Genomic DNA, 26,836 nt, shown 5'->3' with positions numbered 1-26,836 from the left:
CACATCTCGTGAGAGTGTTTCTTGAAAAGCGAACTGGAAATTTGGATTTTTCCAGGCATTTCAAATACCTTTTATTAATTATTGAATTTTGTCTTTAATTGCAGTATTTTTTTGGAATATCTAGAGACCTTCAAGATTTTAAGTAATTTTTTTAAATTTAATCATTCAAACTGAAAATGTTAAATTATTTGAGATATTTGAAAAAAAAAATTGGGGCATCAAAAATGCCATATCTCAGCTATTAGAAGAGCTACGACCTTGCGGATGGTCTCGTTGGAATCAAAATGACGAAACTAAGACAAAACCGTTGGAATTTTCCCGATAGCTGCTACAGAAGCCGAGATATCGACCTTCAAAGTTTGAGTTTTTTCATTTTTCGGGTATACCCCCCCGTATCGATTTTTTTTCACCAAAAATTGATTTTTTCGAAATCAAACTAAGTATACCAGCGACTTATTCTGATCATCTAGATTACGAAAACACCGGGTTATAACAGGATCCGAGCAGAACTAAGGGAATGAGAGCACTTTGAAAATCCTGAAAAAGTCGTTTTCGACGTCCGTTTTTGAGGCCAAAAATGGCATCAAAAATGCCATATCTCAGCTATTAGAAGAGCTACGACCTTGCGGATGGTCTCGTTGGAATCAGAATGACGAAACTAAGACAAAACCGTTGGAATTTTCCCGATAGCTCCCATAGAAGCCGAGATATCGACCTTCAAAGTTTGGGTTTTTTCATTTTTAGGGTATACCCCCCCGTATCGATATTTTCCACCAAAAATTGATTTTTTCGAAATCAAACTAAGTATACCAGCGACTTATTCTGATCATCTAGATTACGAAAACACCGGGTTATAACAGGATCCGAGCAGAACTAAGGGAATGAGAGCACTTTGAAAATCCTGAAAAAGTCGTTTTCGACGTCCGTTTTTGAGGCCAAAAATGGGCATCAAAAATGCCATATCTCAGCTATTAGAAGAGCTACGACCTTGCGGATGGTCTCGTTGGAATCAGAATTACGAAACTAAGACAAAACCGTTGGAATTTTCCCGATAGCTCCCATAGAAGCCGAGATATCGACCTTCAAAGTTTGGGTTTTTTCATTTTTAGGGTATACCCCCCGTATCGATATTTTCCACCAAAAATTGATTTTTTCGAAATCAAACTAAGTATACCAGCGACTTATTCTGATCATCTAGATTACGAAAACACCGGGTTATAACAAGATCCGAGCAGAACTAAGGGAATGAGAGCACTTTGAAAATCCTGAAAAAGTCGTTTTCGACGTCCGTTTTTGAGGCCAAAAATGGGCATCAAAAATGCCATATCTCAGCTATTAGAAGAGCTACGACCTTGCGGATGGTCTCGTTGGAATCAAAATGACGAAACTAAGACAAAACCGTTGGAATTTTCCCGATAGCTCCCATAGAAGCCGAGATATCGACCTTCAAAGTTTGGGTTTTTTCATTTTTAGGGTATACCCCCCCGTATCGATATTTTCCACCAAAAATTGATTTTTTCGAAATCAAACTAAGTATACCAGCGACTTATTCTGATCATCTAGATTACGAAAACACCGGGTTATAACAAGATCCGAGCAGAACTAAGGGAATGAGAGCACTTTGAAAATCCTGAAAAAGTCGTTTTCGAGGCCAAAAATGGGCATCAAAAATGCCATATTTCAGCTATTAGAAGAGCTACGACCTTGCGGATGGTCTCGTTTGAATCAGAATGACGAAACTAAGACAAAACCGTTGGAATTTTCCCGATAGCTCCCATAGAAGCCGAGATATCGACCTTCAAAGTTTGGGTTTTTTCATTTTTAGGGTATACCCCCCCGTATCGATATTTTCCACCAAAAATTGATTTTTTCGAAATCAAACTAAGTATACCAGCGACTTATTCTGATCATCTAGATTACGAAAACACCGGGTTATAACAAGATCCGAGCAGAACTAAGGGAATGAGAGCACTTTGAAAATCCTGAAAAAGTCGTTTTCGACGTCCGTTTTTGAGGCCAAAAATGGGCATCAAAAATGCCATATCTCAGCTATTAGAAGAGCTACGACCTTGCGGATGGTCTCGTTGGAATCAAAATGACGAAACTAAGACAAAACCGTTGGAATTTTCCCGATAGCTCCCATAGAAGCCGAGATATCGACCTTCAAAGTTTGGGTATTTTCATTTTTAGGGTATACCCCCCCGTATCGATATTTTCCACCAAAAATTGATTTTTTCGAAATCAAACTAAGTATACCAGCGACTTATTCTGATCATCTAGATTACGAAAACACCGGGTTATAACAGGATCCGAGCAGAACTAAGGGAATGAGAGCACTTTGAAAATCCTGAAAAAGTCGTTTTCGACGTCCGTTTTTGAGGACAAAAATGGGCATCAAAAATGCCATATCTCAGCTATTAGAAGAGCTACGACCTTGCGGATGGTCTCGTTGGAATCAAAATGACGAAACTAAGACAAAACCGTTGGAATTTTTCCGATAGCTGCTACAGAAGCCGAGATATCGACCTTCAAAGTTTGGGTTTTTTCATTTTTCGGGTATACCCCCCCGTATCGATTTTTTTCACCAAAAATTGATTTTTTCGAAATCAAACTAAGTATACCAGCGACTTATTCTGATCATCTAGATTACGAAAACACCGGGTTATAACAGGATCCGAGCAGAACTAAGGGAATGAGAGCACTTTGAAAATCCTGAAAAAGTCGTTTTCGACGTCCGTTTTTGAGGCCAAAAATGGGCATCAAAAATGCCATATCTCAGCTATTAGAAAAGCTACGACCTTGCGGATGGTCTCGTTGGAATCAAAATGACGAAACTAAGACAAAACCGTTGGAATTTTCCCGATAGCTCCCATAGAAGCCGAGATATCGACCTTCAAAGTTTGGGTTTTTTCATTTTTAGGGTATACCCCCCCGTATCGATATTTTCCACCAAAAATTGATTTTTTCGAAATCAAACTAAGTATACCAGCGACTTATTCTGATCATCTAGATTACGAAAACACCGGGTTATAACAGGATCCGAGCAGAACTAAGGGAATGAGAGCACTTTGAAAATCCTGAAAAAGTCGTTTTCGACGTCCGTTTTTGAGGCCAAAAATGGGCATCAAAAATGCCATATCTCAGCTATTAGAAGAGGTACGACCTTGCGGATGGTCTCGTTGGAATCAAAATGACGAAACTAAGACAAAACCGTTGGAATTTTCCCGATAGCTGCTACAGAAGCCGAGATATCGACCTTCAAAGTTTGGGTTTTTTCATTTTTCGGGTATACCACCCCGTATCGATTTTTTTCACCAAAAATTGATTTTTTCGAAATCAAACTAAGTATACCAGCGACTTATTCTGATCATCTAGATTACGAAAACACCGGGTTATAACAGGATCCGAGCAGAACTAAGGGAATGAGAGCACTTTGAAAATCCTGAAAAAGTCGTTTTCGACGTCCGTTTTTGAGGCCAAAAATGGGCATCAAAAATGCCATATCTCAGCTATTAGAAAAGCTACGACCTTGCGGATGGTCTCGTTGGAATCAAAATGACGAAACTAAGACAAAACCGTTGGAATTTTCCCGATAGCTCCCATAGAAGCCGAGATATCGACCTTCAAAGTTTGGGTTTTTTCATTTTTAGGGTATACCCCCCCGTATCGATATTTTCCACCAAAAATTGATTTTTTCGAAATCAAACTAAGTATACCAGCGACTTATTCTGATCATCTAGATTACGAAAACACCGGGTTATAACAGGATCCGAGCAGAACTAAGGGAATGAGAGCACTTTGAAAATCCTGAAAAAGTCGTTTTCGACGTCCGTTTTTGAGGCCAAAAATGGGCATCAAAAATGCCATATCTCAGCTATTAGAAGAGCTACGACCTTGCGGATGGTCTAGTTGGAATCAAAATGACGAAACTAAGACAAAACCGTTGGAATTTTCCCGATAGCTGCTACAGAAGCCGAGATATCGACCTTCAAAGTTTGGGTTTTTTCATTTTTCGGGTATACCCCCCCGTATCGATTTTTTTCACCAAAAATTGATTTTTTCGAAATCAAACTAAGTATACCAGCGACTTATTCTGATCATCTAGATTACGAAAACACCGGGTTATAACAGGATCCGAGCAGAACTAAGGGAATGAGAGCACTTTGAAAATCCTGAAAAAGTCGTTTTCGACGTCCGTTTTTGAGGCCAAAAATGGGCATCAAAAATGCCATATCTCAGCTATTAGAAGAGCTACGACCTTGCGGATGGTCTCGTTGGAATCAGAATGACGAAACTAAGAGAAAACCGTTGGAATTTTCCCGATAGCTCCCATAGAAGCCGAGATATCGACCTTCAAAGTTTGGGTTTTTTCATTTTTAGGGTATACCCCCCCGTATCGATTTTTTTCACCAAAAATTGATTTTTTCGAAATCAAACTAAGTATACCAGCGACTTATTCTGATCATCTAGATTACGAAAACACCGGGTTATAACAGGATCCGAGCATAACTAAGGGAATGAGAGCACTTTGAAAATCCTGAAAAAGTCGTTTTCGACGTCCGTTTTTGAGGCCAAAAATGGGCATCAAAAATGCCATATCTCAGCTATTAGAAGAGCTACGACCTTGCGGATGGTCTCGTTGGAATCAGAATGACGAAACTAAGAGAAAACCGTTGGAATTTTCCCGATAGCTCCCATAGAAGCCGAGATATCGACCTTCAAAGTTTGGGTTTTTTCATTTTTAGGGTATACCCCCCCGTATCGATTTTTTTCACCAAAAATTGATTTTTTCGAAATCAAACTAAGTATACCAGCGACTTATTCTGATCATCTAGATTACGAAAACACCGGGTTATAACAGGATCCGAGCATAACTAAGGGAATGAGAGCACTTTGAAAATCCTGAAAAAGTCGTTTTCGACGTCCGTTTTTGAGGCCAAAAATGGGCATCAAAAATGCCATATCTCAGCTATTAGAAGAGCTACGACCTTGCGGATGGTCTCGTTGGAATCAAAATGACGAAACTAAGACAAAACCGTTGGAATTTTCCCGATAGCTGCTACAGAAGCCGAGATATCGACCTTCAAAGTTTGGGTTTTTTCATTTTTAGGGTATACCCCCCCGTATCGATATTTTCCACCAAAAATTGATTTTTTCGAAATCAAACTAAGTATACCAGCGACTTATTCTGATCATCTAGATTACGAAAACACCGGGTTATAACAGGATCCGAGCAGAACTAAGGGAATGAGAGCACTTTGAAAATCCTGAAAAAGTCGTTTTCGACGTCCGTTTTTGAGGCCAAAAATGGGCATCAAAAATGCCATATCTCAGCTATTAGAAGAGCTACGACCTTGCGGATGGTCTCGTTGGAATCAGAATGACGAAACTAAGAGAAAACCGTTGGAATTTTCCCGATAGCTCCCATAGAAGCCGAGATATCGACCTTCAAAGTTTGGGTTTTTTCATTTTTAGGGTATACCCCCCCGTATCGATTTTTTTCACCAAAAATTGATTTTTTCGAAATCAAACTAAGTATACCAGCGACTTATTCTGATCATCTAGATTACGAAAACACCGGGTTATAACAGGATCCGAGCATAACTAAGGGAATGAGAGCACTTTGAAAATCCTGAAAAAGTCGTTTTCGACGTCCGTTTTTGAGGCCAAAAATGGGCATCAAAAATGCCATATCTCAGCTATTAGAAGAGCTACGACCTTGCGGATGGTCTCGTTGGAATCAAAATGACGAAACTAAGACAAAACCGTTGGAATTTTCCCGATAGCTGCTACAGAAGCCGAGATATCGACCTTCAAAGTTTGGGTTTTTTCATTTTTCGGGTATACCCCCCCGTATCGATTTTTTTCACCAAAAATTGATTTTTTCGAAATCAAACTAAGTATACCAGCGACTTATTCTGATCATCTAGATTACGAAAACACCGGGTTATAACAGGATCCGAGCAGAACTAAGGGAATGAGAGCACTTTGAAAATCCTGAAAAAGTCGTTTTCGACGTCCGTTTTTGAGGCCAAAAATGGGCATCAAAAATGCCATATCTCAGCTATTAGAAAAGCTACGACCTTGCGGATGGTCTCGTTGGAATCAAAATGACGAAACTAAGACAAAACCGTTGGAATTTTCCCGATAGCTGCTACAGAAGCCGAGATATCGACCTTCAAAGTTTGGGTTTTTTCATTTTTCGGGTATACCCCCCCGTATCGATTTTTTTCACCAAAAATTGATTTTTTCGAAATCAAACTAAGTATACCAGCGACTTATTCTGATCATCTAGATTACGAAAACACCGGGTTATAACAGGATCCGAGCAGAACTAAGGGAATGAGAGCACTTTGAAAATCCTGAAAAAGTCGTTTTCGACGTCCGTTTTTGAGGCCAAAAATGGGCATCAAAAATGCCATATCTCAGCTATTAGAAAAGCTACGACCTTGCGGATGGTCTCGTTGGAATCAAAATGACGAAACTAAGACAAAACCGTTGGAATTTTCCCGATAGCTCCCATAGAAGCCGAGATATCGACCTTCAAAGTTTGGGTTTTTTCATTTTTAGGGTATACCCCCCCGTATCGATATTTTCCACCAAAAATTGATTTTTTCGAAATCAAACTAAGTATACCAGCGACTTATTCTGATCATCTAGATTACGAAAACACCGGGTTATAACAGGATCCGAGCAGAACTAAGGGAATGAGAGCACTTTGAAAATCCTGAAAAAGTCGTTTTCGACGTCCGTTTTTGAGGCCAAAAATGGGCATCAAAAATGCCATATCTCAGCTATTAGAAGAGCTACGACCTTGCGGATGGTCTCGTTGGAATCAGAATTACGAAACTAAGACAAAACCGTTGGAATTTTCCCGATAGCTCCCATAGAAGCCGAGATATCGACCTTCAAAGTTTGGGTTTTTTCATTTTTAGGGTATACCCCCCCGTATCGATATTTTCCACCAAAAATTGATTTTTTCGAAATCAAACTAAGTATACCAGCGACTTATTCTGATCATCCAGATTACGAAAACACCGGGTTATAACAGGATCCGAGCAGAACTAAGGGAATGAGAGCACTTTGAAAATCCTGAAAAAGTCGTTTTCGAGGCCAAAAATGGGCATCAAAAATGCCATATTTCAGCTATTAGAAGAGCTACGACCTTGCGGATGGTCTCGTTTGAATCAGAATGACGCAACTAAGACAAAACCGTTGGAATTTTCCCGATAGCTCCCATAGAAGCCGAGATATCGACCTTCAAAGTTTGGGTTTTTTCATTTTTAGGGTATACCCCCCCGTATCGATATTTTCCACCAAAAATTGATTTTTTCGAAATCAAACTAAGTATACCAGCGACTTATTCTGATCATCTAGATTACGAAAACACCGGGTTATAACAAGATCCGAGCAGAACTAAGGGAATGAGAGCACTTTGAAAATCCTGAAAAAGTCGTTTTCGACGTCCGTTTTTGAGGCCAAAAATGGGCATCAAAAATGCCATATCTCAGCTATTAGAAGAGCTACGACCTTGCGGATGGTCTCGTTGGAATCAAAATGACGAAACTAAGACAAAACCGTTGGAATTTTCCCGATAGCTGCTACAGAAGCCGAGATATCGACCTTCAAAGTTTGGGTTTTTTCATTTTTCGGGTATACCCCCCCGTATCGATTTTTTTCACCAAAAATTGATTTTTTCGAAATCAAACTAAGTATACCAGCGACTTATTCTGATCATCTAGATTACGAAAACACCGGGTTATAACAGGATCCGAGCAGAACTAAGGGAATGAGAGCACTTTGAAAATCCTGAAAAAGTCGTTTTCGACGTCCGTTTTTGAGGCCAAAAATGGGCATCAAAAATGCCATATCTCAGCTATTAGAAGAGCTACGAGCTTGCGGATGGTCTCGTTGGAATCAGAATGACGAAACTAAGACAAAACCGTTGGAATTTTCCCGATAGCTCCCATAGAAGCCGAGATATCGACCTTCAAAGTTTGGGTTTTTTCATTTTTAGGGTATACCCCCCCGTATCGATTTTTTTCACCAAAAATTGATTTTTTCGAAATCAAACTAAGTATACCAGCGACTTATTCTGATCATCTAGATTACGAAAACACCGGGTTATAACAGGATCCGAGCATAACTAAGGGAATGAGAGCACTTTGAAAATCCTGAAAAAGTCGTTTTCGACGTCCGTTTTTGAGGCCAAAAATGGGCATCAAAAATGCCATATCTCAGCTATTAGAAGAGCTACGACCTTGCGGATGGTCTCGTTGGAATCAGAATGACGAAACTAAGAGAAAACCGTTGGAATTTTCCCGATAGCTCCCATAGAAGCCGAGATATCGACCTTCAAAGTTTGGGTTTTTTCATTTTTAGGGTATACCCCCCCGTATCGATTTTTTTCACCAAAAATTGATTTTTTCGAAATCAAACTAAGTATACCAGCGACTTATTCTGATCATCTAGATTACGAAAACACCGGGTTATAACAGGATCCGAGCATAACTAAGGGAATGAGAGCACTTTGAAAATCCTGAAAAAGTCGTTTTCGACGTCCGTTTTTGAGGCCAAAAATGGGCATCAAAAATGCCATATCTCAGCTATTAGAAGAGCTACGACCTTGCGGATGGTCTCGTTGGAATCAAAATGACGAAACTAAGACAAAACCGTTGGAATTTTCCCGATAGCTGCTACAGAAGCCGAGATATCGACCTTCAAAGTTTGGGTTTTTTCATTTTTAGGGTATACCCCCCCGTATCGATATTTTCCACCAAAAATTGATTTTTTCGAAATCAAACTAAGTATACCAGCGACTTATTCTGATCATCTAGATTACGAAAACACCGGGTTATAACAGGATCCGAGCAGAACTAAGGGAATGAGAGCACTTTGAAAATCCTGAAAAAGTCGTTTTCGACGTCCGTTTTTGAGGCCAAAAATGGGCATCAAAAATGCCATATCTCAGCTATTAGAAGAGCTACGACCTTGCGGATGGTCTCGTTGGAATCAGAATGACGAAACTAAGAGAAAACCGTTGGAATTTTCCCGATAGCTCCCATAGAAGCCGAGATATCGACCTTCAAAGTTTGGGTTTTTTCATTTTTAGGGTATACCCCCCCGTATCGATTTTTTTCACCAAAAATTGATTTTTTCGAAATCAAACTAAGTATACCAGCGACTTATTCTGATCATCTAGATTACGAAAACACCGGGTTATAACAGGATCCGAGCATAACTAAGGGAATGAGAGCACTTTGAAAATCCTGAAAAAGTCGTTTTCGACGTCCGTTTTTGAGGCCAAAAATGGGCATCAAAAATGCCATATCTCAGCTATTAGAAGAGCTACGACCTTGCGGATGGTCTCGTTGGAATCAAAATGACGAAACTAAGACAAAACCGTTGGAATTTTCCCGATAGCTGCTACAGAAGCCGAGATATCGACCTTCAAAGTTTGGGTTTTTTCATTTTTCGGGTATACCCCCCCGTATCGATTTTTTTCACCAAAAATTGATTTTTTCGAAATCAAACTAAGTATACCAGCGACTTATTCTGATCATCTAGATTACGAAAACACCGGGTTATAACAGGATCCGAGCAGAACTAAGGGAATGAGAGCACTTTGAAAATCCTGAAAAAGTCGTTTTCGACGTCCGTTTTTGAGGCCAAAAATGGGCATCAAAAATGCCATATCTCAGCTATTAGAAAAGCTACGACCTTGCGGATGGTCTCGTTGGAATCAAAATGACGAAACTAAGACAAAACCGTTGGAATTTTCCCGATAGCTGCTACAGAAGCCGAGATATCGACCTTCAAAGTTTGGGTTTTTTCATTTTTCGGGTATACCCCCCCGTATCGATTTTTTTCACCAAAAATTGATTTTTTCGAAATCAAACTAAGTATACCAGCGACTTATTCTGATCATCTAGATTACGAAAACACCGGGTTATAACAGGATCCGAGCAGAACTAAGGGAATGAGAGCACTTTGAAAATCCTGAAAAAGTCGTTTTCGACGTCCGTTTTTGAGGCCAAAAATGGGCATCAAAAATGCCATATCTCAGCTATTAGAAAAGCTACGACCTTGCGGATGGTCTCGTTGGAATCAAAATGACGAAACTAAGACAAAACCGTTGGAATTTTCCCGATAGCTCCCATAGAAGCCGAGATATCGACCTTCAAAGTTTGGGTTTTTTCATTTTTAGGGTATACCCCCCCGTATCGATATTTTCCACCAAAAATTGATTTTTTCGAAATCAAACTAAGTATACCAGCGACTTATTCTGATCATCTAGATTACGAAAACACCGGGTTATAACAGGATCCGAGCAGAACTAAGGGAATGAGAGCACTTTGAAAATCCTGAAAAAGTCGTTTTCGACGTCCGTTTTTGAGGCCAAAAATGGGCATCAAAAATGCCATATCTCAGCTATTAGAAGAGCTACGACCTTGCGGATGGTCTCGTTGGAATCAGAATTACGAAACTAAGACAAAACCGTTGGAATTTTCCCGATAGCTCCCATAGAAGCCGAGATATCGACCTTCAAAGTTTGGGTTTTTTCATTTTTAGGGTATACCCCCCCGTATCGATATTTTCCACCAAAAATTGATTTTTTCGAAATCAAACTAAGTATACCAGCGACTTATTCTGATCATCCAGATTACGAAAACACCGGGTTATAACAGGATCCGAGCAGAACTAAGGGAATGAGAGCACTTTGAAAATCCTGAAAAAGTCGTTTTCGAGGCCAAAAATGGGCATCAAAAATGCCATATTTCAGCTATTAGAAGAGCTACGACCTTGCGGATGGTCTCGTTTGAATCAGAATGACGCAACTAAGACAAAACCGTTGGAATTTTCCCGATAGCTCCCATAGAAGCCGAGATATCGACCTTCAAAGTTTGGGTTTTTTCATTTTTAGGGTATACCCCCCCGTATCGATATTTTCCACCAAAAATTGATTTTTTCGAAATCAAACTAAGTATACCAGCGACTTATTCTGATCATCTAGATTACGAAAACACCGGGTTATAACAAGATCCGAGCAGAACTAAGGGAATGAGAGCACTTTGAAAATCCTGAAAAAGTCGTTTTCGACGTCCGTTTTTGAGGCCAAAAATGGGCATCAAAAATGCCATATCTCAGCTATTAGAAGAGCTACGACCTTGCGGATGGTCTCGTTGGAATCAAAATGACGAAACTAAGACAAAACCGTTGGAATTTTCCCGATAGCTGCTACAGAAGCCGAGATATCGACCTTCAAAGTTTGGGTTTTTTCATTTTTCGGGTATACCCCCCCGTATCGATTTTTTTCACCAAAAATTGATTTTTTCGAAATCAAACTAAGTATACCAGCGACTTATTCTGATCATCTAGATTACGAAAACACCGGGTTATAACAGGATCCGAGCAGAACTAAGGGAATGAGAGCACTTTGAAAATCCTGAAAAAGTCGTTTTCGACGTCCGTTTTTGAGGCCAAAAATGGGCATCAAAAATGCCATATCTCAGCTATTAGAAGAGCTACGAGCTTGCGGATGGTCTCGTTGGAATCAGAATGACGAAACTAAGACAAAACCGTTGGAATTTTCCCGATAGCTCCCATAGAAGCCGAGATATCGACCTTCAAAGTTTGGGTTTTTTCATTTTTAGGGTATACCCCCCCGTATCGATATTTTCCACCAAAAATTGATTTTTTCGAAATCAAACTAAGTATACCAGCGACTTATTCTGATCATCTAGATTACGAAAACACCGGGTTATAACAGGATCCGAGCAGAACTAAGGGAATGAGAGCACTTTGAAAATCCTGAAAAAGTCGTTTTCGACGTCCGTTTTTGAGGCCAAAAATGGGCATCAAAAATGCCATATCTCAGCTATTAGAAGAGCTACGACCTTGCGGATGGTCTCGTTGGAATCAAAATGACGAAACTAAGACAAAACCGTTGGAATTTTCCCGATAGCTGCTACAGAAGCCGAGATATCGACCTTCAAAGTTTGGGTTTTTTCATTTTTCGGGTATACCCCCCCGTATCGATTTTTTTCACCAAAAATTGATTTTTTCGAAATCAAACTAAGTATACCAGCGACTTATTCTGATCATCTAGATTACGAAAACACCGGGTTATAACAGGATCCGAGCAGAACTAAGGGAATGAGAGCACTTTGAAAATCCTGAAAAAGTCGTTTTCGACGTCCGTTTTTGAGGCCAAAAATGGGCATCAAAAATGCCATATCTCAGCTATTAGAAAAGCTACGACCTTGCGGATGGTCTCGTTGGAATCAAAATGACGAAACTAAGACAAAACCGTTGGAATTTTCCCGATAGCTCCCATAGAAGCCGAGATATCGACCTTCAAAGTTTGGGTTTTTTCATTTTTAGGGTATACCCCCCCGTATCGATTTTTTTCACCAAAAATTGATTTTTTCGAAATCAAACTAAGTATACCTGCGACTTATTCTGATCATCTAGATTACGAAAACACCGGGTTATAACAGGATCCGAGCAGAACTAAGGGAATGAGAGCACTTTGAAAATCCTGAAAAAGTCGTTTTCGACGTCCGTTTTTGAGGCCAAAAATGGGCATCAAAAATGCCATATCTCAGCTATTAGAAAAGCTACGACCTTGCGGATGCTCTCGTTGGAATCAAAATGACGAAACTAAGACAAAACCGTTGGAATTTTCCCGATAGCTCCCATAGAAGCCGAGATATCGACCTTCAAAGTTTGGGTTTTTTCATTTTTAGGGTATACCCCCCCGTATCGATATTTTCCACCAAAAATTGATTTTTTCGAAATCAAACTAAGTATACCAGCGACTTATTCTGATCATCTAGATTACGAAAACACCGGGTTATAACAGGATCCGAGCAGAACTAAGGGAATGAGAGCACTTTGAAAATCCTGAAAAAGTCGTTTTCGACGTCCGTTTTTGAGGCCAAAAATGGGCATCAAAAATGCCATATCTCAGCTATTAGAAGAGCTACGACCTTGCGGATGGTCTAGTTGGAATCAAAATGACGAAACTAAGACAAAACCGTTGGAATTTTCCCGATAGCTGCTACAGAAGCCGAGATATCGACCTTCAAAGTTTGGGTTTTTTCATTTTTCGGGTATACCCCCCCGTATCGATTTTTTTCACCAAAAATTGATTTTTTCGAAATCAAACTAAGTATACCAGCGACTTATTCTGATCATCTAGATTACGAAAACACCGGGTTATAACAGGATCCGAGCAGAACTAAGGGAATGAGAGCACTTTGAAAATCCTGAAAAAGTCGTTTTCGACGTCCGTTTTTGAGGCCAAAAATGGGCATCAAAAATGCCATATCTCAGCTATTAGAAAAGCTACGACCTTGCGGATGGTCTCGTTGGAATCAAAATGACGAAACTAAGACAAAACCGTTGGAATTTTCCCGATAGCTCCCATAGAAGCCGAGATATCGACCTTCAAAGTTTGGGTTTTTTCATTTTTAGGGTATACCCCCCCGTATCGATATTTTCCACCAAAAATTGATTTTTTCGAAATCAAACTAAGTATACCAGCGACTTATTCTGATCATCTAGATTACGAAAACACCGGGTTATAACAGGATCCGAGCAGAACTAAGGGAATGAGAGCACTTTGAAAATTCTGAAAAAGTCGTTTTCGACGTCCGTTTTTGAGGCCAAAAATGGGCATCAAAAATGCCATATCTCAGCTATTAGAAAAGCTACGACCTTGCGGATGGTCTCGTTGGAATCAAAATGACGAAACTAAGACAAAACCGTTGGAATTTTCCCGATAGCTGCTACAGAAGCCGAGATATCGACCTTCAAAGTTTGGGTTTTTTCATTTTTCGGGTATACCCCCCCGTATCGATTTTTTTCACCAAAAATTGATTTTTTCGAAATCAAACTAAGTATACCAGCGACTTATTCTGATCATCTAGATTACGAAAACACCGGGTTATAACAGGATCCGAGCAGAACTAAGGGAATGAGAGCACTTTGAAAATCCTGAAAAAGTCGTTTTCGACGTCCGTTTTTGAGGCCAAAAATGGGCATCAAAAATGCCATATCTCAGCTATTAGAAAAGCTACGACCTTGCGGATGGTCTCGTTGGAATCAAAATGACGAAACTAAGACAAAACCGTTGGAATTTTCCCGATAGCTCCCATAGAAGCCGAGATATCGACCTTCAAAGTTTGAGTTTTTTCATTTTTAGGGTATACCCCCCCGTATCGATTTTTTTCACCAAAAATTGATTTTTTCGAAATCAAACTAAGTATACCAGCGACTTATTCTGATCATCTAGATTACGAAAACACCTGGTTATAACAGGATCCGAGCAGAACTAAGGGAATGAGAGCACTTTGAAAATCCTGAAAAAGTCGTTTTCGACGTCCGTTTTTGAGGCCAAAAATGGGCATCAAAAATGCCATATCTCAGCTATTAGAAAAGCTACGACCTTGCGGATGGTCTCGTTGGAATCAAAATGACGAAACTAAGACAAAACCGTTGGAATTTTCCCGATAGCTCCCATAGAAGCCGAGATATCGACCTTCAAAGTTTGGGTTTTTTCATTTTTAGGGTATACCCCCCCGTATCGATATTTTCCACCAAAAATTGATTTTTTCGAAATCAAACTAAGTATACCAGCGACTTATTCTGATCATCTAGATTACGAAAACACCGGGTTATAACAGGATCCGAGCAGAACTAAGGGAATGAGAGCACTTTGAAAATCCTGAAAAAGTCGTTTTCGACGTCCGTTTTTGAGGCCAAAAATGGGCATCAAAAATGCCATATCTCAGCTATTAGAAAAGCTACGACCTTGCGGATGGTCTCGTTGGAATCAAAATGACGAAACTAAGACAAAACCGTTGGAATTTTCCCGATAGCTCCCATAGAAGCCGAGATATCGACCTTCAAAGTTTGAGTTTTTTCATTTTTAGGGTATACCCCCCCGTATCGATTTTTTTCACCAAAAATTGATTTTTTCGAAATCAAACTAAGTATACCAGCGACTTATTCTGATCATCTAGATTACGAAAACACCTGGTTATAACAGGATCCGAGCAGAACTAAGGGAATGAGAGCACTTTGAAAATCCTGAAAAAGTCGTTTTCGACGTCCGTTTTTGAGGCCAAAAATGGGCATCAAAAATGCCATATCTCAGCTATTAGAAAAGCTACGACCTTGCGGATGGTCTCGTTGGAATCAAAATGACGAAACTAAGACAAAACCGTTGGAATTTTCCCGATAGCTCCCATAGAAGCCGAGATATCGACCTTCAAAGTTTGGGTTTTTTCATTTTTAGGGTATACCCCCCCGTATCGATATTTTCCACCAAAAATTGATTTTTTCGAAATCAAACTAAGTATACCAGCGACTTATTCTGATCATCTAGATTACGAAAACACCGGGTTATAACAGGATCCGAGCAGAACTAAGGGAATGAGAGCACTTTGAAAATCCTGAAAAAGTCGTTTTCGACGTCCGTTTTTGAGGCCAAAAATGGGCATCAAAAATGCCATATCTCAGCTATTAGAAAAGCTACGACCTTGCGGATGGTCTCGTTGGAATCAAAATGACGAAACTAAGACAAAACCGTTGGAATTTTCCCGATAGCTGCTACAGAAGCCGAGATATCGACCTTCAAAGTTTGGGTTTTTTCATTTTTCGGGTATACCCCCCCGTATCGATTTTTTTCACCAAAAATTGATTTTTTCGAAATCAAACTAAGTATACCAGCGACTTATTCTGATCATCTAGATTACGAAAACACCGGGTTATAACAGGATCCGAGCAGAACTAAGGGAATGAGAGCACTTTGAAAATCCTGAAAAAGTCGTTTTCGACGTCCGTTTTTGAGGCCAAAAATGGGCATCAAAAATGCCATATCTCAGCTATTAGAAAAGCTACGACCTTGCGGATGGTCTCGTTGGAATCAAAATGACGAAACTAAGACAAAACCGTTGGAATTTTCCCGATAGCTCCCATAGAAGCCGAGATATCGACCTTCAAAGTTTGGGTTTTTTCATTTTTAGGGTATACCCCCCCGTATCGATATTTTCCACCAAAAATTGATTTTTTCGAAATCAAACTAAGTATACCAGCGACTTATTCTGATCATCTAGATTACGAAAACACCGGGTTATAACAGGATCCGAGCAGAACTAAGGGAATGAGAGCACTTTGAAAATCCTGAAAAAGTCGTTTTCGACGTCCGTTTTTGAGGCCAAAAATGGGCATCAAAAATGCCATATCTCAGCTATTAGAAGAGCTACGAGCTTGCGGATGGTCTCGTTGGAATCAGAATGACGAAACTAAGACAAAACCGTTGGAATTTTCCCGATAGCTCCCATAGAAGCCGAGATATCGACCTTCAAAGTTTGGGTTTTTTCATTTTTAGGGTATACCCCCCCGTATCGATATTTTCCACCAAAAATTGATTTTTTCGAAATCAAACTAAGTATACCAGCGACTTATTCTGATCATCCAGATTACGAAAACACCGGGTTATAACAGGATCCGAGCAGAACTAAGGGAATGAGAGCACTTTGAAAATCCTGAAAAAGTCGTTTTCGAGGCCAAAAATGGGCATCAAAAATGCCATATCTCAGCTATTAGAAGAGCTACGAGCTTGCGGATGGTCTCGTTTGAATCAGAATGACGAAACTAAGACAAAACCGTTGGAATTTTCCCGATAGCTCCCATAGAAGCCGAGATATCGACCTTCAAAGTTTGGGTTTTTTCATTTTTAGGGTATACCCCCCCGTATCGATATTTTCCACCAAAAATTGATTTTTTCGAAATCAAACTAAGTATACCAGCGACTTATTCTGATCATCTAGATTACGAAAACACCGGGTTATAACAAGATCCGAGCAGAACTAAGGGAATGAGAGCACTTTGAAAATCCTGAAAAAGTCGTTTTCGACGTCCGTTTTTGAGGCCAAAAATGGGCATCAAAAATGCCATATCTCAGCTATTAGAAGAGCTACGACCTTGCGGATGGTCTCGTTGGAATCAAAATGACGAAACTAAGACAAAACCGTTGGAATTTTCCCGATAGCTGCTACAGAAGCCGAGATATCGACCTTCAAAGTTTGGGTTTTTTCATTTTTCGGGTATACCCCCCCGTATCGATTTTTTTCACCAAAAATTGATTTTTTCGAAATCAAACTAAGTATACCAGCGACTTATTCTGATCATCTAGATTACGAAAACACCGGGTTATAACAGGATCCGAGCAGAACTAAGGGAATGAGAGCACTTTGAAAATCCTGAAAAAGTCGTTTTCGACGTCCGTTTTTGAGGCCAAAAATGGGCATCAAAAATGCCATATCTCAGCTATTAGAAGAGCTACGAGCTTGCGGATGGTCTCGTTGGAATCAGAATGACGAAACTAAGACAAAACCGTTGGAATTTTCCCGATAGCTCCCATAGAAGCCGAGATATCGACCTTCAAAGTTTGGGTTTTTTCATTTTTAGGGTATACCCCCCCGTATCGATATTTTCCACCAAAAATTGATTTTTTCGAAATCAAACTAAGTATACCAGCGACTTATTCTGATCATCTAGATTACGAAAACACCGGGTTATAACAGGATCCGAGCAGAACTAAGGGAATGAGAGCACTTTGAAAATCCTGAAAAAGTCGTTTTCGACGTCCGTTTTTGAGGCCAAAAATGGGCATCAAAAATGCCATATCTCAGCTATTAGAAAAGCTACGACCTTGCGGATGCTCTCGTTGGAATCAAAATGACGAAACTAAGACAAAACCGTTGGAATTTTCCCGATAGCTCCCATAGAAGCCGAGATATCGACCTTCAAAGTTTGGGTTTTTTCATTTTTAGGGTATACCCCCCCGTATCGATATTTTCCACCAAAAATTGATTTTTTCGAAATCAAACTAAGTATACCAGCGACTTATTCTGATCATCTAGATTACGAAAACACCGGGTTATAACAGGATCCGAGCAGAACTAAGGGAATGAGAGCACTTTGAAAATCCTGAAAAAGTCGTTTTCGACGTCCGTTTTTGAGGCCAAAAATGGGCATCAAAAATGCCATATCTCAGCTATTAGAAAAGCTACGACCTTGCGGATGGTCTCGTTGGAATCAAAATGACGAAACTAAGACAAAACCGTTGGAATTTTCCCGATAGCTCCCATAGAAGCCGAGATATCGACCTTCAAAGTTTGGGTTTTTTCATTTTTAGGGTATACCCCCCCGTATCGATATTTTCCACCAAAAATTGATTTTTTCGAAATCAAACTAAGTATACCAGCGACTTATTCTGATCATCTAGATTACGAAAACACCGGGTTATAACAGGATCCGAGCAGAACTAAGGGAATGAGAGCACTTTGAAAATCCTGAAAAAGTCGTTTTCGACGTCCGTTTTTGAGGCCAAAAATGGGCATCAAAAATGCCATATCTCAGCTATTAGAAGAGCTACGACCTTGCGGATGGTCTCGTTGGAATCAGAATTACGAAACTAAGACAAAACCGTTGGAATTTTCCCGATAGCTCCCATAGAAGCCGAGATATCGACCTTCAAAGTTTGGGTTTTTTCATTTTTAGGGTATACCCCCCCGTATCGATATTTTCCACCAAAAATTGATTTTTTCGAAATCAAACTAAGTATACCAGCGACTTATTCTGATCATCTAGATTACGAAAACACCGGGTTATAACAAGATCCGAGCAGAACTAAGGGAATGAGAGCACTTTGAAAATCTTGAAAAAGTCGTTTTCGACGTCCGTTTTTGAGGCCAAAAATGGGCATCAAAAATGCCATATCTCAGCTATTAGAAGAGCTACGACCTTGCGGATGGTCTCGTTGGAATCAAAATGACGAAACTAAGACAAAACCGTTGGAATTTTCCCGATAGCTCCCATAGAAGCCGAGATATCGACCTTCAAAGTTTGGGTTTTTTCATTTTTAGGGTATACCCCCCCGTATCGATATTTTCCACCAAAAATTGATTTTTTCGAAATCAAACTAAGTATACCAGCGACTTATTCTGATCATCTAGATTACGAAAACACCGGGTTATAACAAGATCCGAGCAGAACTAAGGGAATGAGAGCACTTTGAAAATCCTGAAAAAGTCGTTTTCGAGGCCAAAAATGGGCATCAAAAATGCCATATTTCAGCTATTAGAAGAGCTACGACCTTGCGGATGGTCTCGTTTGAATCAGAATGACGAAACTAAGACAAAACCGTTGGAATTTTCCCGATAGCTCCCATAGAAGCCGAGATATCGACCTTCAAAGTTTGGGTTTTTTCATTTTTAGGGTATACCCCCCCGTATCGATATTTTCCACCAAAAATTGATTTTTTCGAAATCAAACTAAGTATACCAGCGACTTATTCTGATCATCTAGATTACGAAAACACCGGGTTATAACAAGATCCGAGCAGAACTAAGGGAATGAGAGCACTTTGAAAATCCTGAAAAAGTCGTTTTCGACGTCCGTTTTTGAGGCCAAAAATGGGCATCAAAAATGCCATATCTCAGCTATTAGAAGAGCTACGACCTTGCGGATGGTCTCGTTGGAATCAAAATGACGAAACTAAGACAAAACCGTTGGAATTTTCCCGATAGCTGCTACAGAAGCCGAGATATCGACCTTCAAAGTTTGGGTTTTTTCATTTTTCGGGTATACCCCCCCGTATCGATTTTTTTCACCAAAAATTGATTTTTTCGAAATCAAACTAAGTATACCAGCGACTTATTCTGATCATCTAGATTACGAAAACACCGGGTTATAACAGGATCCGAGCAGAACTAAGGGAATGAGAGCACTTTGAAAATCCTGAAAAAGTCGTTTTCGACGTCCGTTTTTGAGGCCAAAAATGGGCATCAAAAATGCCATATCTCAGCTATTAGAAGAGCTACGAGCTTGCGGATGGTCTCGTTGGAATCAGAATGACGAAACTAAGACAAAACCGTTGGAATTTTCCCGATAGCTCCCATAGAAGCCGAGATATCGACCTTCAAAGTTTGGGTATTTTCATTTTTAGGGTATACCCCCCCGTATCGATATTTTCCACCAAAAATTGATTTTTTCGAAATCAAACTAAGTATACCAGCGACTTATTCTGATCATCTAGATTACGAAAACACCGGGTTATAACAGGATCCGAGCAGAACTAAGGGAATGAGAGCACTTTGAAAATCCTGAAAAAGTCGTTTTCGACGTCCGTTTTTGAGGCCAAAAATGGGCATCAAAAATGCCATATCTCAGCTATTAGAAGAGCTACGACCTTGCGGATGGTCTCGTTGGAATCAAAATGACGAAACTAAGACAAAACCGTTGGAATTTTTCCGATAGCTGCTACAGAAGCCGAGATATCGACCTTCAAAGTTTGGGTTTTTTCATTTTTCGGGTATACCCCCCCGTATCGATTTTTTTCACCAAAAATTGATTTTTTCGAAATCAAACTAAGTATACCAGCGACTTATTCTGATCATCTAGATTACGAAAACACCGGGTTATAACAGGATCCGAGCAGAACTAAGGGAATGAGAGCACTTTGAAAATCCTGAAAAAGTCGTTTTCGACGTCCGTTTTTGAGGCCAAAAATGGGCATCAAAAATGCCATATCTCAGCTATTAGAAAAGCTACGACCTTGCGGATGGTCTCGTTGGAATCAAAATGACGAAACTAAGACAAAACCGTTGGAATTTTCCCGATAGCTCCCATAGAAGCCGAGATATCGACCTTCAAAGTTTGGGTTTTTTCATTTTTAGGGTATACCCCCCCGTATCGATATTTTCCACCAAAAATTGATTTTTTCGAAATCAAACTAAGTATACCAGCGACTTATTCTGATCATCTAGATTACGAAAACACCGGGTTATAACAGGATCCGAGCAGAACTAAGGGAATGAGAGCACTTTGAAAATCCTGAAAAAGTCGTTTTCGACGTCCGTTTTTGAGGCCAAAAATGGGCATCAAAAATGCCATATCTCAGCTATTAGAAGAGCTACGACCTTGCGGATGGTCTCGTTGGAATCAGAATGACGAAACTAAGACAAAACCGTTGGAATTTTCCCGATAGCTGCTACAGAAGCCGGGATATCGACCTTCAAAGTTTGGGTTTTTTCATTTTTCGGGTATACCCCCCCGTATCGATTTTTTTCACCAAAAATTGATTTTTTCGAAATCAAACTAAGTATACCAGCGACTTATTCTGATCATCTAGATTACGAAAACACCGGGTTATAACAGGATCCGAGCAGAACTAAGGGAATGAGAGCACTTTGAAAATCCTGAAAAAGTCGTTTTCGACGTCCGTTTTTGAGGCCAAAAATGGGCATCAAAAATGCCATATCTCAGCTATTAGAAAAGCTACGACCTTGCGGATGGTCTCGTTGGAATCAAAATGACGAAACTAAGACAAAACCGTTGGAATTTTCCCGATAGCTCCCATAGAAGCCGAGATATCGACCTTCAAAGTTTGGGTTTTTTCATTTTTAGGGTATACCCCCCCGTATCGATTTTTTTCACCAAAAATTGATTTTTTCGAAATCAAACTAAGTATACCAGCGACTTATTCTGATCATCTAGATTACGAAAACACCGGGTTATAACAGGATCCGAGCAGAACTAAGGGAATGAGAGCACTTTGAAAATCCTGAAAAAGTCGTTTTCGACGTCCGTTTTTGAGGCCAAAAATGGGCATCAAAAATGCCATATCTCAGCTATTAGAAAAGCTACGACCTTGCGGATGGTCTCGTTGGAATCAAAATGACGAAACTAAGACAAAACCGTTGGAATTTTCCCGATAGCTCCCATAGAAGCCGAGATATCGACCTTCAAAGTTTGGATTTTTTCATTTTTAGGGTATACCCCCCCGTATCGATATTTTCCACCAAAAATTGATTTTTTCGAAATCAAACTAAGTATACCAGCGACTTATTCTGATCATCTAGATTACGAAAACACCGGGTTATAACAGGATCCGAGCAGAACTAAGGGAATGAGAGCACTTTGAAAATCCTGAAAAAGTCGTTTTCGACGTCCGTTTTTGAGGCCAAAAATGGGCATCAAAAATGCCATATCTCAGCTATTAGAAGAGCTACGACCTTGCGGATGGTCTCGTTGGAATCAAAATGACGAAACTAAGACAAAACCGTTGGAATTTTCCCGATAGCTGCTACAGAAGCCGAGATATCGACCTTCAAAGTTTGGGTTTTTTCATTTTTCGGGTATACCACCCCGTATCGATTTTTTTCACCAAAAATTGATTTTTTCGAAATCAAACTAAGTATACCAGCGACTTATTCTGATCATCTAGATTACGAAAACACCGGGTTATAACAGGATCCGAGCAGAACTAAGGGAATGAGAGCACTTTGAAAATCCTGAAAAAGTCGTTTTCGACGTCCGTTTTTGAGGCCAAAAATGGGCATCAAAAATGCCATATCTCAGCTATTAGAAAAGCTACGACCTTGCGGATGGTCTCGTTGGAATCAAAATGACGAAACTAAGACAAAACCGTTGGAATTTTCCCGATAGCTCCCATAGAAGCCGAGATATCGACCTTCAAAGTTTGGGTTTTTTCATTTTTAGGGTATACCCCCCCGTATCGATATTTTCCACCAAAAATTGATTTTTTCGAAATCAAACTAAGTATACCAGCGACTTATTCTGATCATCTAGATTACGAAAACACCGGGTTATAACAGGATCCGAGCAGAACTAAGGGAATGAGAGCACTTTGAAAATCCTGAAAAAGTCGTTTTCGACGTCCGTTTTTGAGGCCAAAAATGGGCATCAAAAATGCCATATCTCAGCTATTAGAAGAGCTACGACCTTGCGGATGGTCTCGTTGGAATCAGAATGACGAAACTAAGAGAAAACCGTTGGAATTTTCCCGATAGCTCCCATAGAAGCCGAGATATCGACCTTCAAAGTTTGGGTTTTTTCATTTTTCGGGTATACCCCCCCGTATCGATTTTTTTCACCAAAAATTGATTTTTTCGAAATCAAACTAAGTATACCAGCGACTTATTCTGATCATCTAGATTACGAAAACACCGGGTTATAACAGGATCCGAGCAGAACTAAGGGAATGAGAGCACTTTGAAAATCCTGAAAAAGTCGTTTTCGACGTCCGTTTTTGAGGCCAAAAATGGGCATCAAAAATGCCATATCTCAGCTATTAGAAAAGCTACGACCTTGCGGATGGTCTCGTTGGAATCAAAATGACGAAACTAAGACAAAACCGTTGGAATTTTCCCGATAGCTCCCATAGAAGCCGAGATATCGACCTTCAAAGTTTGGGTTTTTTCATTTTTAGGGTATACCCCCCCGTATCGATATTTTCCACCAAAAATTGATTTTTTCGAAATCAAACTAAGTATACCAGCGACTTATTCTGATCATCTAGATTACGAAAACACCGGGTTATAACAGGATCCGAGCAGAACTAAGGGAATGAGAGCACTTTGAAAATCCTGAAAAAGTCGTTTTCGACGTCCGTTTTTGAGGCCAAAAATGGGCATCAAAAATGCCATATCTCAGCTATTAGAAGAGCTACGACCTTGCGGATGGTCTCGTTGGAATCAGAATTACGAAACTAAGACAAAACCGTTGGAATTTTCCCGATAGCTCCCATAGAAGCCGAGATATCGACCTTCAAAGTTTGGGTTTTTTCATTTTTAGGGTATACCCCCCCGTATCGATATTTTCCACCAAAAATTGATTTTTTCGAAATCAAACTAAGTATACCAGCGACTTATTCTGATCATCCAGATTACGAAAACACCGGGTTATAACAGGATCCGAGCAGAACTAAGGGAATGAGAGCACTTTGAAAATCCTGAAAAAGTCGTTTTCGAGGCCAAAAATGGGCATCAAAAATGCCATATTTCAGCTATTAGAAGAGCTACGACCTTGCGGATGGTCTCGTTTGAATCAGAATGACGAAACTAAGACAAAACCGTTGGAATTTTCCCGATAGCTCCCATAGAAGCCGAGATATCGACCTTCAAAGTTTGGGTTTTTTCATTTTTAGGGTATACCCCCCCGTATCGATATTTTCCACCAAAAATTGATTTTTTCGAAATCAAACTAAGTATACCAGCGACTTATTCTGATCATCTAGATTACGAAAACACCGGGTTATAACAGGATCCGAGCGGAACTAAGGGAATGAGAGCACTTTGAAAATCCTGAAAAAGTCGTTTTCGACGTCCGTTTTTGAGGCCAAAAATGGGCATCAAAAATGCCATATCTCAGCTATTAGAAAAGCTACGACCTTGCGGATGGTCTCGTTGGAATCAAAATGACGAAACTAAGACAAAACCGTTGGAATTTTCCCGATAGCTCCCATAGAAGCCGAGATATCGACCTTCAAAGTTTGGGTTTTTTCATTTTTAGGGTATACCCCCCCGTATCGATATTTTCCACCAAAAATTGATTTAAGTATTGATTATACCAGCGACTTATTCTGATCATCTAGATTACGAAAACACCGGGTTATAACAGGATCCGAGCAGAACTAAGGGAATGAGAGCACTTTGAAAATCCTGAAAAAGTCGTTTTCGACGTCCGTTTTTGAGGCCAAAAATGGGCATCAAAAATGCCATATCTCAGCTATTAGAAGAGCTACGACCTTGCGGATGGTCTCGTTGGAATCAAAATGACGAAACTAAGACAAAACCGTTGGAATTTTCCCGATAGCTGCTACAGAAGCCGAGATATCGACCTTCAAAGTTTGGGTTTTTTCATTTTTCGGGTATACCCCCCCGTATCGATTTTTTTCACCAAAAATTGATTTTTTCGAAATCAAACTAAGTATACCAGCGACTTATTCTGATCATCTAGATTACGAAAACACCGGGTTATAACAGGATCCGAGCAGAACTAAGGGAATGAGAGCACTTTGAAAATCCTGAAAAAGTCGTTTTCGACGTCCGTTTTTGAGGCCAAAAATGGGCATCAAAAATGCCATATCTCAGCTATTAGAAAAGCTACGACCTTGCGGATGGTCTCGTTGGAATCAAAATGACGAAACTAAGACAAAACCGTTGGAATTTTCCCGATAGCTCCCATAGAAGCCGAGATATCGACCTTCAAAGTTTGAGTTTTTTCATTTTTAGGGTATACCCCCCCGTATCGATTTTTTTCACCAAAAATTGATTTTTTCGAAATCAAACTAAGTATACCAGCGACTTATTCTGATCATCTAGATTACGAAAACACCGGGTTATAACAGGATCCGAGCAGAACTAAGGGAATGAGAGCACTTTGAAAATCCTGAAAAAGTCGTTTTCGACGTCCGTTTTTGAGGCCAAAAATGGGCATCAAAAATGCCATATCTCAGCTATTAGAAAAGCTACGACCTTGCGGATGGTCTCGTTGGAATCAAAATGACGAAACTAAGACAAAACCGTTGGAATTTTCCCGATAGCTCCCATAGAAGCCGAGATATCGACCTTCAAAGTTTGGGTTTTTTCATTTTTAGGGTATACCCCCCCGTATCGATATTTTCCACCAAAAATTGATTTTTTCGAAATCAAACTAAGTATACCAGCGACTTATTCTGATCATCTAGATTACGAAAACACCGGGTTATAACAGGATCCGAGCAGAACTAAGGGAATGAGAGCACTTTGAAAATCCTGAAAAAGTCGTTTTCGACGTCCGTTTTTGAGGCCAAAAATGGGCATCAAAAATGCCATATCTCAGCTATTAGAAGAGCTACGACCTTGCGGATGGTCTCGTTGGAATCAAAATGACGAAACTAAGACAAAACCGTTGGAATTTTCCCGATAGCTGCTACAGAAGCCGAGATATCGACCTTCAAAGTTTGGGTTTTTTCATTTTTCGGGTATACCCCCCCGTATCGATTTTTTTCACCAAAAATTGATTTTTTCGAAATCAAACTAAGTATACCAGCGACTTATTCTGATCATCTAGATTACGAAAACACCGGGTTATAACAGGATCCGAGCAGAACTAAGGGAATGAGAGCACTTTGAAAATCCTGAAAAAGTCGTTTTCGACGTCCGTTTTTGAGGCCAAAAATGGGCATCAAAAATGCCATATCTCAGCTATTAGAAAAGCTACGACCTTGCGGATGGTCTCGTTGGAATCAAAATGACGAAACTAAGACAAAACCGTTGGAATTTTCCCGATAGCTCCCATAGAAGCCGAGATATCGACCTTCAAAGTTTGGGTTTTTTCATTTTTAGGGTATACCCCCCCGTATCGATATTTTCCACCAAAAATTGATTTTTTCGAAATCAAACTAAGTATACCAGCGACTTATTCTGATCATCTAGATTACGAAAACACCGGGTTATAACAGGATCCGAGCAGAACTAAGGGAATGAGAGCACTTTGAAAATCCTGAAAAAGTCGTTTTCGACGTCCGTTTTTGAGGCCAAAAATGGGCATCAAAAATGCCATATCTCAGCTATTAGAAGAGCTACGACCTTGCGGATGGTCTAGTTGGAATCAAAATGACGAAACTAAGACAAAACCGTTGGAATTTTCCCGATAGCTGCTACAGAAGCCGAGATATCGACCTTCAAAGTTTGGGTTTTTTCATTTTTCGGGTATACCCCCCCGTATCGATTTTTTTCACCAAAAATTGATTTTTTCGAAATCAAACTAAGTATACCAGCGACTTATTCTGATCATCTAGATTACGAAAACACCGGGTTATAACAGGATCCGAGCAGAACTAAGGGAATGAGAGCACTTTGAAAATCCTGAAAAAGTCGTTTTCGACGTCCGTTTTTGAGGCCAAAAATGGGCATCAAAAATGCCATATCTCAGCTATTAGAAAAGCTACGACCTTGCGGATGGTCTCGTTGGA

At 39.9% G+C, this 26,836-nt stretch overlaps 1 long non-coding RNA gene across 5 annotated transcripts in view; it reads right to left on the bottom strand.

Annotated features, from left to right (window-relative positions):
* Nucleotides 1–331: 331 nt before the first annotated feature.
* LOC126747983 (uncharacterized) overlaps nt 332–26,836 on the bottom strand; it is an 81,625-nt gene continuing 55,120 nt past the window's right edge. For all 5 annotated transcript variants that reach the window (XR_007664565.1, XR_007664567.1, XR_007664566.1 and 2 more), the window contains 3 exons: nt 19,172–20,996; nt 8,354–10,802; nt 332–2,161 (listed from right to left, as the gene is read on the bottom strand). This is a non-coding gene — a long non-coding RNA (uncharacterized LOC126747983). The remainder of the gene's footprint in view (nt 2,162–8,353; nt 10,803–19,171; nt 20,997–26,836) is intronic.

Source organism: Anthonomus grandis, chromosome 20, assembly GCF_022605725.1.
Source record: "Anthonomus grandis grandis chromosome 20, icAntGran1.3, whole genome shotgun sequence".
Classification (NCBI taxonomy): Eukaryota; Metazoa; Arthropoda; class Insecta; order Coleoptera; family Curculionidae; genus Anthonomus; species Anthonomus grandis.
Note: the sequence above shows the minus strand (reverse complement) of the source record. Positions and strands in the feature narration are given on the sequence as shown.